General features: G+C 40.2%; 1 protein-coding gene across 3 annotated transcripts in view; it reads right to left on the minus strand.

The window, feature by feature from the left end:
- GRIK4 (glutamate ionotropic receptor kainate type subunit 4) overlaps window positions 1–19,178 on the minus strand; it is a 697,562-nt gene that overhangs the window by 672,305 nt on the left and 6,079 nt on the right. The window contains exon 1 of one of the 3 annotated variants that reach the window (XM_072612930.1): window positions 17,222–18,355. The exons of the other annotated variants lie outside the window; for them this stretch is intronic. The gene's annotated coding sequence lies outside the window, so the exon portion shown is untranslated. Of the gene's footprint in view, window positions 1–17,221; window positions 18,356–19,178 lie in introns of those variants that run through there. 3 annotated transcript variants of the gene reach the window in all.

The raw sequence follows: 19,178 nt of genomic DNA on the forward strand, positions 1-19,178 counted from the left end.
AATGAATTACAGGAGGAAATGGATGGTAAACTATACTAGTGGGAATTTTCAATTTATTCCTTTCAGATCCAGTTAAATCTAACCAAAAATAAACAAGAACAAAGTTAAGAGGAATTGAATTTTTAAAAAGTTAGATATGATAGACCTCTGGAGAATACTGAATGGGGATGGAAGGAAGTATATTTTTTTCTTAGCTGTACAGTGTGGCTGTTCATCCTTCGTTTTTGAAGAGGATCAGTGATATCAAGAAGGTGAGGTCTTGACTTACACGTGAATTGGATTTCAGTAAGGCAGAGTTGTACAGAGTTGTCAGTTTCACTCACTCTTCCACAGTCATTGAAATTTTTAAAAAGTCAAGATGACTGGCAATGGCCCAGGATGCAGTGGATGACCAAGTTCTAAGAGCTCCCTAGTGCCTGCTTCAGCTGCTTTTGTGGCCATTAGGATAAATTGTTCTCATCTGCCTATTTCTTGGAGAAAAGTCTTTACATGCTTGAGGTAGATAACCCCCTAACTCACCAATGGGTTTGTGGTCCATTGGTTACCATCAACCTGATATGCTTTTCCTGGGGTGTGGTTACTACTCACACTACAGCTACAGCTTCTTGGAGTCACAGGTAAGAGTTGGGTAAGAGGTGAACACCAAAGGTGGGGTATACGGGATGCTCAAGGAGGGCTAGTACTCCTGGTGTGAGGGCTTGCTGAGTGCTTTTCAGGGATACTCATCCACTTCTCTCTATGTAGAATACTAACCACCCTGATAATGATAAAGTTCTTAGGAATTACATGTATCATCTTCCCATATAGAAATGTAAACAGTTTAACTTCATTGAGTCTTTTACGATTACTCTCTCATGTAATTTTCATGTAATTTTTTATGCTTCTCTTGAATCTGAATGTCAAAGTTCCTATTCAGTTAGATGGCACCATGGATAGAGTACCAGATGTGGAGTCAGGAAGATTCATCTTCCTGAGTTCAAATCTGGCCTGAGATACTCAGTAGCTGTATGACCCTGAACAAGTCACTTAGCCCTGTTTGCCTCTGTTTCCCCATTTATAAAATGAGCTAGAGAAGGAAATAGCAAACCATTCCACTATTTTTGCCAAGAAAACCCCAAATGGAGTCATTAAGAGTTGGACATGATTGAAACAAGTGAACAACAACAACAAAAAATGGTTTTGATAGCTAAACCAAGGAAAGCAAATACAGAGAAAGAAAACTATAGATAATTTTCCTAATGAATACTGATGCAAAAATTTTAAATAAATTCTAGCAAGATTATAATAACATATCACAAACATCATATACTATGACAAGGCTAGATTTGTAATAGGAATGCAGGGCAGGTTCAGTATATAAAAAACTATAAGCATAATTCATTTGTATACTTGGATAAAACTAGAGAATCAACTAAAAATCTAGTTGAAAGAATCAACTTTTTAGCCAAGGTGCAGGATATAAAATAAACCCATACATATCACCACCATTTCTATATATCATCAACAAAACCCAACCAGAAAAGATAGAAAGAAAAATTCCATTTAAAATAGCTGCAGACAATATAAAATACTTGGAAATCTACTTGCCAAAAATACACAGGGACCATGCGAACACAATTACAAAACTCTCTTCACACAAATAAAGATAGATCTAATCAATATAATTACTCATGGGTAGGATGAACCAGTATAATAAAAATGGCAATGTTAGCTAAATTAATTTACTTATTCAGTGCCATGGCAATCAAACTACCAAAAAATACTTTATAGAGCTAGAAAAAATAATAACAAAATTCTTCTACAGGAAGAAAAGGTCAAGAATTTCAAGGGAATCAATTTTAAAAATGTAAAGGAAGGGGGCCTAGCAGTAGCAGATCTCAAACTATATTACAAAGTAGAAATCTTCAAAAGAATTTTGTACTAGACAAGAAATAGAATGGTTGATCAATGAAATAGATTAGGTACACAATATACAGAAGCAAATTAACACTCTAGGCTAGTGTTTGATAAACCCAAAGATCTCAGCTAGAACTGGGGCAAGAACGGTATTTAACAAAACATTGCTGGGAAAACTGTAAAGCAGAAACTAGACATAGACCAACATTTCACATCATATATGAAGATAAGCTCAAAATGGGCATATAAGTTCAATATGAGGGGGTAATATTATAAGCAAATTAGGGGAGTATGGAATAAATTACCTGTTAGGTCTATGGATAGGAAGAGCATGACCATACAAGAAATAGAAAAGATCACAGGAGGGAAAATGGTTAATTTTGATTACATGAAATTAGAAAGTTCTTGCACAAACAAAACCAATGTAGCCAAAATTACAATAAAAGCAGAAAAACCAGAGAAAAGAAATTTTTGCAGCAAGTTTCTGTGATAAAGGTCTCATTTTTCAAATATACAGAAATTGAGTCAAATTAGGGCATCTAAGTGGTATAGTGGATGGAGTACTGGGCCTGGAGTCAGAAAGACTCATCTTCTTGGGCTTAAATATGGCCTCAGATATTTACTAGCTATGTGACTCTAGGCAAGTCACTTAACCTTATTTACCTCAGTTTCCTCACCTGTAAAATAAACTGGAGAAGGAAATAGCAAACCACTCTAGTACCATTTCCAAGAAAACCCCAAATAGGGTTATGAAGAGTGAGACCAGACTAAAAAGGACTGAACAACAATGAGCCAAATTTATTAAAATATGAGCCATTGTCCAACTGACAAATGGTCAGTTTTCAGAGGAAGAAGTCAAAGCTATCAATAATCATATAAAAATGCTCTAAATCACTAATAATTAAAGAAATGCACGTTAAGATAAACCCGAAATATACCCATCAGACTGGTTAAGATGACAGAAAAGGAAAATGGCAGGTGCTGGAGAGAATGAGGGAAAATTGTTACATTAATGCAATGTCGGTGGAGCTGTAAATTAATCCAACCATTCTTGAGAAAAAAAAATGGAATGATGCCCAAAAGGCTACTAGGTCTTTGCCCCAAGGAGATGAAAGAAAGAGTAAAAGAACCCATATGTTCAAAAATTTATAGTAATTCTTTTTGTGGTGGTGAAGAGTTGAAAACTGGGAGTGTGGAATGGCCAAATAAGTTGTGATATATGATTGTGACATAGTAGTATTGTGCTATAAGAATAGATGAAAGGGATAGTTTCAGAAAAAGCTGGGAAGACTTCTATGAACTGATGCAAAGTGAAGCGAGCAGAACCAGGAGAACATTGTACACAGTAACAGCAATATTATAAAGATAATCAACTTGCGATACTCAGTAACAATGATCCACCACCACTCCAAAAGACTCACGATGTAAAGTGCTATCCATCTCAGACAGAGAATTGGTAGACTTAGAATACAGATTGAAGTATATTTTTTCACTTTCTTTTTAAACATGGCTAATGTGGAAATATATTTTGCATTACTTCATGTATATAATGGGTACTGTATTTCTTTTTTTCTCAATGGGTGGAGAAAGGAGTAGAGAGAGGGGAAGAATTTGGAATTGGAAATAAAAATGAATTTTTTTTGAAAAAGAAGTGTTTGAGCAGTTTATAGAGCACCAGGCCTAGAGTCAGAAATATTCTTCTTCCTGAGTTCAAATCTGGCCTCAGACACTTATTAGCTGTGTGACTCTGGACAAATCACTTCACCTTGTTTGTCTCAGTTTCTTCATCTTTTAAGTGAGATGGAAGAGGAAGTGGCAAACCACTTCAGTATCTCTGCCAAGAAAACCCCAAATGGAGTCACAAAGAGTCAGACACAACTGAAAAATTATTAGCTAACCATCTATAAAAAATGTTGTGGAGTGGATTCATACATGGGGTCTAAGTTTGATAATGAGTTTCTCTGAAAGATAACAAATTTGCATGAATTATGAATGATTTCAACTACATAGTTAAAACTATTTTTCAAAAGTAAGTTGCTAGAACTTCTTTTGCTAAATTAGTAATAATAGATAATATGTATAATATCTTTCACAAGGTGTTCTACAGTGAATAAAATGGCCTCATGAAGCAGGTATGCAGTTTTTAATCCTTATTTGACAAATGTGGAAACTGAGGCATGGAGTAAGTAAGAAACCAACCTGTTCAAGATCACTTATAAGAGTTGGAGGCCAGATTTGAGTGAGCAAGAGACAGAGAGAGAGACAGAGAGGGAGAAATAGCCCTTTAAGATTTTTGTAAAGTGCTTTACTGAAGATCCTAGAACTTAATAAATGCTAGGTGCTTGACTGACCACAAATATTATCTCATTTGATCTTCACAACTTTAGGAGGTAAATGCTATTATTACCCCTATTTTATAGATGAGAAAGCTGAAAGAAACTGAAGTTCAGTGACTTGCCCAGGGACACACAACCAATAAGAATCTGAGGCTGGATTTAGACGCAGGTCTTCCTAACCACGGGCCCAGTGCTATTATCAGCTACAGTTAAGTCTTCTGATTCCAAATCCTGGGCTCCTTCAACTACACCATACTGCCTTCTTCCCGTTTTATTGTTTTTTGAATGAAAAAATATTTATTAATCACTTACTCTGTGCAAAGAACTCTGCATAAATGCCATTTAATAATGGCAGCAAAAATTTATACAATGCTTTGATTTTTAAAATTATTCTCTATACAAAGGTTCATTTTCTCCTTTTTAAAAAAGTCTTATTGATGTATTCCATTTTAACATTTACAAACATTTAGAAACTGCCCCTTACTCTGTGAGAATTCTCATCGAGCAAATTAAAATAATTAAGTAAAACTAATAATATAGTGAACTTATCTGAAAGGACATACAACATTCCACATCTGTAGCATCCCTTCACACATCTAATTTTAAAATAAATGTGGATCAATCCTATGGTCGAAATGTTTAAAAAAAAAAATAAGGGCGGGGGTAGGGTGGAAGAAGTTTTTTCAAAAAGGATGAGAAACTCTCAGGAATGAAATTCTTGCAACAAAATCATTTTGGTTCTGCTAAGGAAGAAAGAGACGGATGTGCCTATGCATCACTGAGCTTAGACTTGAAAATGACGTAAGAAATGGGGCTGACAGGTATCTGAAGAAACATACAGTGCAGTTCAGTCCTATAGGAAGGATTTAGGAATCTTTTAAAACCTAGAATAATGTGATCAATAGGTTATGATAAATAGGGAGATCATCAGAGTGCACACAGCTGCCTTTGATGAGTTCAGATCACAAGGCCCAGACAAACTGCACCCCAGGGGGCTAAAAGATTGGGTGGCTGTGAACACTGAACCATTGTCAAAGGCAGCTGAAAGATCACGGAGAACAGGAGAGGTACCATGGCACTGGAGGAGGGCAAATGTCATCCCAATTAAAAAAAAAAGTGAAGAGTACAGTATGCAAACTACATATAAATAAGCTTGACTTTGATTCCCAGCAAAATTCTAGAATAAATGTTTAAAGAGCAGGGTAGAAAGCATCTAGAAAAAGAAGCATGAATCACAGAAAGCCAGCGTGGCTTTGACAAGAGTAAGCCATGCTGAGCAACCTCATGCCTTTTTTCTAAGGGGTTACTTGAAAGATGGATAAGGGAATGACAGTGAGTTGCATTGATAAAGTACGTACTATGTACCAGGCACTGTGTTAAGTGATTGGGATGCAAAGTAAGGCAAAAACAGGACAAAACATAAATGAGAGACAGAGAGATACAGAGACAAAGACAGAAACAGAGACAGACAGAATTTAACAAGATAAAAACACTTAACTAGATTTTAGAAAGCAATAAACTTAGTCTGAAAAAAACATGGAGAGTCAGTCAAAAAGATGTGAGCTAATACAATTTCATGAATTTGGAACTAGTTAGATGATTGTAATTCAAAGAGTAGCCAGTGACTTGACAGAAGGAGACATCTAACAGAGTGATCCAGGAACCTGTCCTTGGTCCTGTGTTTTGGAGCATTTTAATCAATCACTTGGATAAAGGCATGGATTGCATGCTTATCAAATTTGGGAGGAATGGCTAATAGACTGGATGGCAGAGTCAGAACTCAGAGACCTAGAACACTGGGTTAAATCAAATAATATTACATCTAGTAGGAATAAATGAAGTACATTTGAGTTCAAAAACTAAATGTCACAAATGCAAGTTCGATGGGTTTAGTTTGATAGCAGTTGATCAAAAAGAAGATCTAGGGATGTCCTGGTGGAATAAAAATTCAATGTGAGTTAACAATGTGAGGTGGCAGGCAAAACAGCTAATGTAACATTGTGCAACTTTAAAAGAGGTGAAGTGTCCAGAGAAGAACTCAATGGTCTCATTGAACTCTGCCCTGTTCAGATCACATCTAGAATACTGTGTTTATGTTCTAGAATCCATATTCTAGCGAAGATATTTGGGGAGGCATTCAGAGAAGGGCCGTCAGAAAGGTGAATACTTTCTAGATAATTTCATAGGAAGCTCAGTTGGGAGTAACTGGGAATGTTTAAGGGAGAATAGAAGACTAAAGAGGAACCCCATCACTGTGTTCAAATATTTGAAAGTTGGTCACATGGAAAAGGGATTAGAATTACTCTGCTTAGCAACAGAGGTAAAAGTAACAGACAAAGCTGTCACTCCAGGCTTGATGTGAGGAAAACATTCCTCCTCACCAGAGCTCTCCCAGAGTAGATGGGGCTGCCTTGGGAAGTAGAGGGTTCTACATCCTCCCTGGAAGTCTTCTAACAAAGGCTGGAGGATCATTGGTCTAAGATGCGGTAGAGTATTTTTTTTAGGTAGCATCTAGACTAAGTGCTCTTGGAAATCCCTTCCTATGTTGTGACTCAGGAGACAACAAAGATTTTTGTTTTGTTTTGCCTTTTATAGCCACCAGAACAAAAGGAAGATCAAAGAAGAAGTTGGAATAGTGAGAAGGAATGAGGCTTACTGCTCTAAATAGATAAGAGAATAATGGAGATGGAAAATAATGTCTATTTCAGTCCAGGAGAGACAAAAAAAAATGGCTAACAGGAAATTGAAACTCACCTTAAGCATAGAGATCGTAAGACAGCATGCTTGCTTCCAATGAGCCCAAGTCACTAAAACAATCAGTTGATGTGACTGCTGAATAAGCTGTCAGTGATCTTGGAGAAAAGGTGGTGAATGAGAGAGGCAACACAGGACTGGAGATAAGTACATGTTGTGCCAATTTTCAGGAAGGGAGAAAAGATGGATCATTCCAACTAGAGGTCAGGGAGCTTGATGTTGATTCCAGGAAAAATTCTAAAACAGATTATTAAAGGAATGGTTGGTGCGCACTTGGAAAGAGAAGAGTAATAACTACAAGCCAGGATGACTTCATTAGGAACAAGTTATGCCAGACAATGCTCATTTTCTTTTTTGACAGGGTTACTAGATTAGGAAAATACCATAGATGTTCTTTCCTTGGAATTTAACAAGACATCACTGGGCACAGCCTCTGGTGATTTTCTGCTAAATAAGATAAGAGAGATAGGCTAGATGATAGAATAACTAGGTGATTTTGAAATAAGTTGATTAATGAATGGATGTCAGCCCCAGAGATCTCTAGTGAAATCCCATGAGGCTCAGGTCTTAGTCTCGTTCTGTTCAGTATCTTTGCCAATAACTTAGATAAACCACACTTGAAGAGGTGGCAAATTTATCAAATGTTCAGATGATATGAAGATAAGGGTGAGGGTGGATTTCTGCTTTAGAAACTGAAGTTCAAAAATATTTCCATAGGATCACCTAATGAGATGAAATTTTAAAAATGAATAAATACAAGCTTTTTTGGCCCAAAAAATCAACACAGGGTGGGGACTTATAAATGACTAGAAAGTGCTTAGTGTGAAAAAGATCTGAGGGTTTAGTGTCTTACCAGTTTGAGATGAGTCATCAGAGTGATAAGGCAGCCAGAAAGCTAATGTTATTGTAAGCTGCGTTAGGCACAGTGGCCAAAGCTACAGAGTACCACTGTCCTCTGTTCTGGGCAGCTCCCATTTGGAATGTTGTACTCAGTTCTGAACACCACATTATAGGAAAGACATTGAAAATTTGAAGAAAGTATAGAGAAGTGCAGTTAGGATGGAGGGAAATATGAAGATTAAGTCATTCCAGAATCAGCTGGGGAAACTAGTGGAAGGTGGGGAGCTTAGCCATGAGAAAGCTTAAAAGGATCATAGCAGCAGCTGTCTTCAAGTCTCTGAAGGGCTTTCATATGGAAGAAGAAGGATTAGATTTGGTCTGCTGGGCCACAGAGGACAGAACTGAGAGCCATGCGTAGAAGCTGAAGAGGCTAATTTTGGTTCGACTGAAGAAAAAAATCTTAACAGTAAGAAGTATACAAAAGAAGAATGGGGCTCTAGAATGGGCAGGTAGTGAGGTTCCTCATAATGGGAGGCATTTAAGAAGGTTTCATATAGGGATCAAACTAGATGAACCTCTGAAATTCCTTTCAAATCAGAGATCCTGTGGTTCTATCTCCCCTGGACTTCCATTTCCACTGAAGCAAAATGGGGAGAACCAGTCCCAGGAAAATGATGTTGTATCATTTGTCCTCTTGGAGAACAAAAGACAAACAACATATTTTAGGGCTTATAATGAGTCTAAATAATAATTGTTTTCCATTGTGGCCTGAAATTTGGAGGCTCTTCCCCTCCCAGACTGATAACTTTGTAATGGTAAACTAGGACATCTTTTGTCTCAAGTTTTACCTAGATTTCAGTCACCGAATGGGCATTTCCTCAAGCAAAGAGGCCTGGGAAAGACCTTAATTTGGAAGGGCCCAGGTCATCACTTGCATCCTGGGCCATCACCAGTCAATGACTCTGGAAGAGAGAGTGAGGCTAATGATTTTGTGTGTCTCTGCTTCAGTTAAATTAAATTCATAAGCATGTCAAGACATGATTCTTGTGATGTTATTGGTCCTTTATGAGAACGCAGGATGAACAATTTCAAGAAGAGGCTCTCACTTGGGAACCAGTTGTCCCTTTTTGTGACCTTAAGTGAGCCTGGCTTCCCAGTATCTCTGAAGAGTTAGTGATTCATATGTGGTCATGGGCTGTGAGCTCAGAAAACCCATGTTTTAGTCTCAGCTTCTCCATTAAAGTCCCAGTCACCTTCAGTTAGTTACTGACACTTTGTGGGCATTATTTTAACTATCTATAAAATGGAGGAATTAACCCTTGTCCCTGTGTACCTCAAGGATTTAGAAAGCTCAATGAGTGAGCAGTGGGGCAGAGGGCAGAGAAAGTGGCATGGAGGAGGGATGTTAAGGCACCAAATACAAACTGGCCTGAATTTATGCTTGTTAATAAGAAAAAAATGCTGCTTGTGCCTCTCTAGGATTTGTGCTGTTAGTCAATTTCAATCATGTCTGATTCTTCATGATCCCATTTGGGGGTTTTGCCATTTCTTTCTCCATCTCCTTTTACAGATGAGGAAACTGAGGCAAATGGGGATTAAAGTGACCTACCCAGGGTTACACAACTGGTATGTGAAACCAGATTTGAACTCAGGAAGATGAGTCTTCCTGACTCCAGGCCTGGCATTCTATCCACTGTGCCAAAGAGCTACCCCGCCTCTCTTTGGTACTTCTGTTCTATTTTGTATTATATTTGTGTATGTGCTGTATCTCCTGACTGTACCGTAAGATTCATAAAGGTGGGAGCTAAGTCATTTATTTTTCCACCTCTCCTAGCACCTAGTCCTGTGCTCTGCACATACCTGTGCAAAAATATTTCACTGCACACAACTGAAAGCTTTGGAAGCCTCCTTATGGTCAGTCACCTCAGGAAACAGAGAGTTCTCCATTACTGAAGGTCTTTCAGTAGAAGCTAGATGATCATTTATCATGAAGTTCCAGTTGCTCCCCAGGGTCTCTAGGATAGGCTAGAAACTCCTGTACTTCACACGTAAAGCACTTCAAACTTGGTCCCAACCTGCCTCGCCAGGGTTGTTGCACATGGCTCACCTTTATGTATTTTATATTAAGGCCAGAATGGTCCACTTGCTGTTCCCCATACATACCAATCCATCTCCCCTCTCTGGGCCTTTGCACAGCTGGGATGTGCTCTCTTATCTCCTTCATCTCTGAGAATCCCTAGCTTCCTTCAAGGATCACATCAAGTACCTACCTATCCTGACCCTGCAAGCTGTTGGATCAAATGAAATAATATTTGTTAAAAAACAACAGTACATACACCGTACACAGTAGGCGCTATATAAATGCTTCTTCTCTTCCCCTTTTCCTTCTCTCTCTGTCTCTTTCTCACTGACGTATTCTTTATATACTTTTGTTCTATTTACTAAGTGTATACCATTACCCCCCCCCCCAGTAGCATATAAGCTCCTTGAGGTTGGAGAATATTTCATCTTTATATCCTCGGTGCCTACCACTATGCCAGGCATACAATATGACCTTAATAAATGTTTATTGAATGAAGGTTGTATATATAACTAGTATCAAATTGCTTACACTCTTAGGGATGGGGGAGGTAAAGCGGAAAGGGAGAAATTTTGGAACTCAAATTTTTTGTTTAAAAAATGAACATTAAAATAAGTCTTTACATGTAATGAGAAAAAATAAAATACTATTTTTAAAAAAAGAATGAATGTTGTAGATGGGATTCATGCTTTGTACATGGTTGAACTGGACAACCTGTAAAGTCCATTGCAGCTGTGTGATTTTATGATTCTATGAGTTACAGGAGCAAGTTAGCATTCTAGTGCCCTCCTAAGTCCTTAGCAAGCTCCCATGATTGTACTCTGGTCTCCCCTTCAATCTGACTTCTCCTCCTCAAGTCCACTGAAAGCAGCCAGAGTTGATCTCCAATTGATTTCCCATCGTCATTCCAAATCTCTGAGACCCAAATGAGCCCCTCATTCTGCCCTTATTCTCCAACTGAGCAACCCAGGTTACCATACCTGCCTGCCCCTTGAATCTTGAAGGAAAAAATTTAAAGGCCCCCATGTAGTTTCATCCTCACAGGGCAGTTGCTGCAATTAACTCGCTTAGTCAAGGTTCAGCTGGACTTCCAATCAATGCTGTGCCTTGCTGTTTTTGCATCGATACCTTTAACTCCTTCCTTCCTCCCATCACCAACCCTTCTCTTAGCAAGCCTTGAATGAAGAAAGTCTGTTTAAGACAGATCAGAAGGCATGGATTTTTTTTTTCCAGGAGATCGGTCAGGGAGAGGTTAAGCTACCCACGGACACAGACATTGACCTGCCTGTTCAACAGACCTAGTGGGAAATCAGGAAGAACAAGGAATTTCATTTCTATTCTATTCTTGGTTGCCCATTTAATTTTTCAGTTCTGTGTCTAGCTGGACTCCAAGTGGGTTGGCTTTTGTGTCTCCTTGTCCTCTTCCTAACCTGTCAAGATCAGGGGTCTGACGGGGTTCCCTAATGTCCTCTCTCTGATCCTCAATTTGCTGTACACTCTCCCCATTGTCAATGTCATCCTCCCTCATGGCTTCAATCATCCCTTCTCTGTGTACATATGACTTCCATCTCTCATATACTCACTTTGCATTATGCCTGGATCACAGATACAGCACTACAGCTGATGTTCGAAGCCTTCTAGTCTAATCCGCTCATTTTGCAGGTGAGAAATTGTTAGGAGTTAGATGACTTTCCCAAAATGACAGAGGTAGTAAGCGGCAAAGCTGGAATTTGAATCCAGGTTATTTGACTCTGAATCCAGCACACTTTCTGTATTTTAATTATGTTTGTATCTACTCTCCCTGGTCAGCTAGATGGAACAGTGGATAGAGTGACAGATCTACAGTCAGAAGGGCTCATCTTCTTGAGTTCAAATCTGGCCTGAGACACTTACTAGCTTTGTGACCCTGGGTAAGTCACTTAAATGTTGTTGGTCTCAGTTTCCTCATTTACAAAATGAGCTGCAGAAGAAAATGGCAAATGGCTCCAGTATCTTTGCCAAGAAAACCCCAGACAGGGTCACAAAAAGTCCAACACGACTGAAATAATGGAATGACAACAACGATCTGTTCTCCCTATCAGACTTTAAGCTCCATTAGTTCAGGGACTCAGGCTTACAGAAATTTTGCCCTTCCACTGACTAGCAACATTCTTTACACAGTAAGTGCTTAATCAATGTGTGTCAAACTGAATTGGTCCTTGACCAGAAAGATGGAAGAGCTCTAAGAAAAAAAAAAAAGGTTGGTGGGCTTAAAGTTAGGGGTCCCTGGAAACGCGAGCAGGACCAGCAAATATTATAAACAGAAGATATCATTTTTGACACCTGGTTTTAAACGGAGAAATCCATTAAGACCATTATTTGCAAGTTTAATTTAGATCCCATTCTGTGTGGAGATTGGGGATAAGCTTAGTTAACCTCTTCAGGTCTCTCTTGTAAAGTTTACACTGTATTCTTGAAGAGGGAGGCCAAGAATTAAATGGGGAAAGCATTCAGCTGAGAGCCTGGAGACCTGGATCACAGTCCTGCCTATGCAAGTTTGGGGAAGACTCTCTGGGCCTGTAAAAAAGGGAGGGCTCTATGTGGGCTCTAAAGTCCCTTCCAGCTATAATAGTCTAAAGAACCCAATATTCCTCAAACTCTCTCCTCTCTTTGCTCATCAGGCTCCTTGTCCATAAAATCAGGAGCACGGAAAAACAAGGTCCCTCCCTCTCAGATCTAAATTCTGAGATTTTCTACATTCCTACCATCAATATCTAGCTAGATACTGATGCTGTTCTGCGTAAGTCTATACTACCTCTGTCCTAAACCCAGGAAGAAGAAATCTGGCTCTTCCAAGAGCAAGAAAGAATTCAATATGGTAATGGATGACTTTACATAAATGCCTTTTTATGTATTGTTTAATTTGATCCTCAGAATAACCCTGAGACTGGAACAACCAGCATTATTACCTGCATTTTACAGATGAGGAAACCAAGGCTTAGGGAAGTTGTCTATGCCTGGATAATTAATGAGTTTCAAGGGAAGGATTTAGAGCAGAGATTCTTAACTTGGGATTTGCAGAAATGGGAATGGCATGGGAATGGGAGAATGAATGAGGAAAAAAATTAAATCTTTACTTTCACTAATCTCTAAATGAAATTTTGCATTTGATTCCATTATGAATATGGGCAACAGACATGATTTTGAGAAGAGGTCAATAGGCTTCCTCAGACTGCCAAAGGGGTCCATGACACCAAAAAAGGTAGAAGGTGTTAAGACTCCTTGACTTAAAACCATAGTCTCTCCTGATTTCAGGTTCACTTCTTTTACTATATCTCAGGCTGTCTTTTGATCAAGGAGAAGGAATAGAGAAGAACCTCCCCACCTCCCCATCCTTTCCCTCTACACACAAAAAGGTCACGCATGGGCATGGGGTATGGGATTTTTTTTCTTTTGAGAGTGGGTCTCTCTATCTCATCCAGGCCTGGAAGAACAGTAGTCACTCAAAGGCCCAAACCCACTACTAATTAGCACAGAAGCTTTGACCTGTAACATTTCTGGCCTGGGTCAGTTTGCCCTTCCTTAAGTACTCCCCACTCTCAAGGGCTCTCCATATTGGTGCTGCACTTAATACAAATACCCAATCAACTTTATTTCATTTCATCTCCGAACTTCTGATCTCAAGTGATCCACCAGCCTCAACTTCCCCACTCACAGGGATTGCAGGCCACACTTGGCCTACCTCAGTGGCTCATTCCTAGCTGCTAATCAAGAGCAGAATGGAACAAAAGATGGAAGAAAATCCACTTGATAACACAACATGAAGAAAATCATTCTCCTCAGGGGAGCTTCTCAGAGGCTCTTGACCTAGGAAATCAGAACTATATTGAATCTGAACTTGTAGATATTACCAACTCTATATCCTTCATCACAAAGTTCTTCCTCAAAAGTTTATTTTTATTAAGTGCTCTTTGCTGCCACTTCTCACTTACATTTTAACCTCCTCTAGGCTATTGATTCGTCATCCTATTAAATCCTCTTTAACTCTCCTTTCATTCTAAATACGTACTCACTCTATGGCCATCCTCTCACTCCTTCCCCCATTCTCAGGTCTCCTGCTTCTTCTCATTACTCCCATTACCTCCAGATTCAAATATAAAGTCATCTGCTTGGTTTTCAAAGCTCTTCGTAAGCTGGACCCTTCCTAGTTGTCCAGTCTTCTTATATTCCAAGATCCAATGACAGAGACCTCCTTGCTCCTCCTCAACCTGCCAACTTGGAGTATTTTCATTGGCTGTCTCCTATGTCTGGAAAGCTCTCCCTCCTCACTTCCACTTCCTGGTTCCCTTGGCTTCCCTTGAGTCTTAACTAAAGCCCCTCCTTCTGCAAGAATCTCTCCCTGGTCCTCCTTAATCTTAGTGCCTTCTCTCTGAGATGACCCCCAATTCTCCCTGTACATACTTTGTCTGTACTTATGGGTTTGCAAGCCCATTGGTCTGTGAGCTCCTTGAAAGGAGCAACTGGGTTTTGCCTTTCTTCTTATGCCCCTTGCTTAGCACAGTGCCTGGCATATAATACAGGCTTAATAAATTCCAGCTGATTGACTAACTGATTTCTGAGGAAGAAAGCCTGGGCTAGAGATGGAAGAACTTAGAAAACTACCTTCTGAGCTTCATTTTCCTTATCTATAAGATAATGGCATCAGACTACGTCAATAATTCTCAAACTCTTTGGTCTCAGGACCCCTTTATACTCAAAAATTATTGAGGAATTCCCCTGAAGACTTGCTGTTTTCTGTGGTTTATCTCTATGAATATTTACCATAACCTAAACCTGCCAGACCCATCCAACCTTATTTCCTTTGCCCCAATCAGGCATGTCTCCTCACTATTCCATTAGACCGGAAGTGCCCTGAGGGCAGGACCTGCCTTTTGCCTCTTTTTGCATCACTAGTACTTTAGCATTGTGCCTGTCACACAGCTGGAGCTTAATAAATGCTTATTGACTAACAAAGGTTTATTTACTGTCCTCTTTTATACCTTGAGGAATAAAAGAATGAATCATTCTGTTCCTCTACAAGAAATAGCTCATTGGCTTTTCAGACTATCCAGGGGTGGGCAATCAACCTGGGGCCTCAAGGCCACATGTGGCCCCTCAGTCAAAGTGCCATAAAGGATCCTTCCACCCCTTCGTCCTTCACAAAATCTCTCTGCCTCCAATGCCCATCAGATATGATCTTTCCTTTCTCTGGGATAACCCCTACACAACTTTGAGTCACTACTTGAAAATACAGCATCTAATTATTCCCTCAATATTCTGCCTCTGTAAGTTCTACCTTTCTCAGTTACCATATACCCCTTTGGGAAGGGCTTCCCTCTTATTCTTGTTTGATAGATTGGAAAGGAGAACCTGAATTCAGGTCCTGATTACAAGTTTTGCGACCCTGGGCAAGTGCTCCAACCTCTTTGAGCCTCAGTTTCCTCACCTGTAAAACAGGGATAATCATCCTTGCCCTTACTACCTCATGCAGTTATTCTGGGAGATCTGTTTCATTAGCCTTAAAATTCTACAGAAATGATTGTTTCTTTTTATATGTTCCATAGCTCCTAACATGATGTGGATCACACAGTAGGGATTCAGAAATCTCCAGTGACTGATTTCTGAGAGACTGTGTTCAAGCAGAGCTTAATATGTGTGTATGGTCATAGTTCAAACACTCTTCCTTTTGAAATTACTTTAAATAAAGTTACAAATACTTTATATTGACTTCTCTATTTACCTGCTATAACCCCACAATAGACCATAAGATTTTTAACAGCAGGTACTGTTTCTTTTGGTTTTTTGAGCAGAATGCCTTGTACATAGGAAGCCCTTAATCAATGTGTTTTGAATTGAACTGAGTGAAATGGATGCTGGCTATTTAAGGAAAGTCTATGGTGAATCCTTTTGTAAAACAAACGTGGATACTCTTAATTTATGCCTTGATTTAGAGGAGTTTGAGGAAAGTCTGGATTTCTTTTACACTGGATTTTCTTTCTTCTCTTTCTCTCTCTTTCTGTCTGTCTCTCTGTCTCTCTCTCCATCTCTCTGTCTCTGTCTCTCTCTTTCTCTCTCTCTCCTCTGAGTCTATGTCATCCAGGTTGGAAGCATACCAACCACTCACACACCCAAGCCCATTACTGATTATTAACCTACTTCATTTCTGACCTGGGCATGTTCACCTCTTCTTAGGCAACCAAGTAGTCCCCTCACTCTCAGGGGGCTTTCCATATTGCTGCTGGACTTACTGCAGACACCAGACTGACTGAGCTCTACTACAGCTTAAGCAATCCACCAGTCTCAGCTTTCTCAGTAGCGAGGATACAGGTGTGGAACATCACGCCCGACTACATTGGATCTTAAAGCAGATGAATACTAGACAAAGTGAACACATAATCAAATAAAGAATTACTAAGTAACAACTAAGAAAGATAAGTTATCATGGCTGACCTCAAGGAACTGTTAATTTGGCTGAGGAGACAAGACATATACACTTAAAAAGGTAACTAATACCAGAAGCAGACATATGCTGAGTTACAAAGGGCAACTGGTCGAAGAAGGATGACTGGAGAGTTGGAAAGGAAACAATCTGCCAAGGCTTCCCAGAGAGAGTACAAATTCATGTGGACTTAAAGGATATGATTGGTCCAAGCAGAGAGACCACTTAAAGGGCCCTGGAGAGGCACAGGACGGGTAGAAGCAGATTATAACATACTACTAATGGAGACACAATGAGAAAAGATACCAGCACCAAGATCGTAGAGCTGCCCCTCATAGCCATCATCCGGGGAATCAACTCTCATAGGGAAGGGGCTAGCCACCCCCCCATCACCTGGTAACCAACTGCCACTCAAAGGGCAGGTATGCCAGTCCAGTCGAGCAGGGGCATACCCTGAGGGAGAGACAGGAGATAGTACATGACCAACAAGGCAAGCCACCATCACCACCATGACGATCCCTAATGGAGACAGCCCAGGAGCCCCAGTAACAGTATAACATGACATAATGACATCAATTAAGAGACATTGCCATCTGCTTTACTACCACACTCTGTGGACCTTTCCATCCGACATGCCGCTAAAACCATCCATATGTGCTGTCTCCTCCATCAGAAGATGAGCTCCCTAAGAGCATTGCCAGTTCTGCTGTTCTGTTTATATCCCACAGCAATTTAAACATAGTAGGCACTTAAATGCTGCATTCACTCCAGAGCCAGAAGGGCCTTTAGGAAGCAAATAGTCTACTTGCTTCATTTTACAGATTAGGAAAATGAGCCCCAAAGAGGGAAATGACTTGCCCAAGATCACACAGGTAGCAAGAGGCAGTGTGAGGATCCAAACCAGAGTTGTTTGACTAGAGAGCAAAGGGATAAAGAATGGAGAGCCTCTGCACCTGTGCCCCATTAGCTTCCATGCAACGTCAAGTGCTCTGGAGGAGGGCCCACACTGCACTGGGTAGGCCACCTGTCTGCCTGCCTGCAAAAGTCTTACGAAAGTTACATAGAATAAAAAACTATATGGGTAGTCTGCACCATTAGTGGAGCTCACCTATAACCCTGAAATCCATCAAAGGCTCAAAAGACCATGTGCAGAATGCAGCATTTTATTTGCTTTCTATAATCCTAAGCCAATTCTTGGGTCAAAGCCCACCTTTGACATCAGGAGAAACAGGTTTCAACTCAGTATATGCGTAGCACAGTCCCTGGCCTTATTCTCACTCTCATCAGCAGCCTGAGCCCCAGAGGGCAGCTGAGTATGGCTTACCACAGGGTTCTAGAGGGAACTCAGAGGGATTGGGGCTTATTTCTCAGGACCCCACATATTTGTGCTTTCCAATGTCATTTAATCTATTAACATTAATTAGCTTTTATAAGGGGATATTTACTGAGGAGATATAACAAAACCCAGAAACATCTCCCTTAAAAACCCCCCGAAAAGATTGGGATGTACTCTCCCACAAGTATATAGAGAGTCCTGGGCAAAGAGGGCTCAAGCTTAGGGGCATCTTTGGCAAGGGAACCTCAAAGCTCCTCATTGGATGAGAGTCCTTTTCTCCCTTCTTGGAGTCCTTATTATGTTCCTCTAAGTTACATATAGCTCTTTCCTGGGCTTCCAGGATCAGGGCCCTTGTAGAATCCCAAAGTTGCTTCTCTAATGTGTCCAGTATGTCACAGAGACAGCTAGGTGGCACAGTGAGTAGAGCACTGGATCTGAAGTCAGGAAGACTTGAGTTCACATCTGATACTAGCTGTATAATCCTGGGCAAGTCACCTAACCTCCCTCTGCCTCAGTTTTCTCAATGGTAAAATGGGTTTAATAATAGCAGCTGTGACCCCCCACCCCCACCCCGGCCAGGGTTATTGTAAGGATCAATAAATAAATATTTATTAAATGCTTACTGTGTGCCAGGCACTGTGCTAAGTGCTGAGGACACACAGAAAGGCAAAAGACAATCTCTGTCCTCAAGGAACTTTCTACCTGAGGGAGACAAATATATAAAACAAATATATAAAAAAGCAGGCTATATACAGGATAACTAGGAAGTAATTAACAGAGTGAAAGCACTAGAAGTAAGAGGGGATGAGGAAGGTTTTCTGGAGAATGTCAGATTTTTTGTAGTTCCTAAATATTAGAGCCATTCCATTTTAGGATTTAAAGGAAGCCAGAGAGGTTGATAGAGCAGAGGAAGGGAAGCATTACAAGCATAAAGGACAGCCAGGAGCTGAAAGATGTCTTAGCCAGGAGGCCAGTGCCACTAGATAAAAGAGGACATTCTGGGGAGTAAGGTATAAAAAGACTGAAAATATAGGATGGGACTAGGTTCTGAAGGTCTTTGGATGCCAAACAGAGGATTTTGTGTTTGATCCTGGAGGCAATAGGGAGCCACTAGAGTTTATTGAGTAGGAGAGTGACATGATCAGATCTAACCTTTAGGAAAATCACTTTGGTGGCTGAATGGAGGACAGGTTGGAATGAGCAGAAACTTGAGGCAGGCAGATCCACCAGGAACTATTGCAATAATCCAAGCATCAAACAAAAAGAGTCTGCACCAAAGTAGTGGGAGTACCAGAGAAGAGGAGGTATATTCAAGAAATATTGCAAAGGTAAAGTCAACAAGCATTGGATACAAGGGATGAGAGATAGTGAGGAATCCAGGATGACTCCTTGGTTGGGAGCCTGTGGGACTGGGAGAATGGTGTTGCCCTCTATAGTATCAGGGAGGCAAGACATAGGGAGGGGAAAAGCTAATGAGTT

The sequence above is a fragment of the Notamacropus eugenii genome, chromosome 5 (genome assembly GCF_028372415.1).
Source record: "Notamacropus eugenii isolate mMacEug1 chromosome 5, mMacEug1.pri_v2, whole genome shotgun sequence".
Taxonomy (NCBI): domain Eukaryota; kingdom Metazoa; phylum Chordata; class Mammalia; order Diprotodontia; family Macropodidae; genus Notamacropus; species Notamacropus eugenii.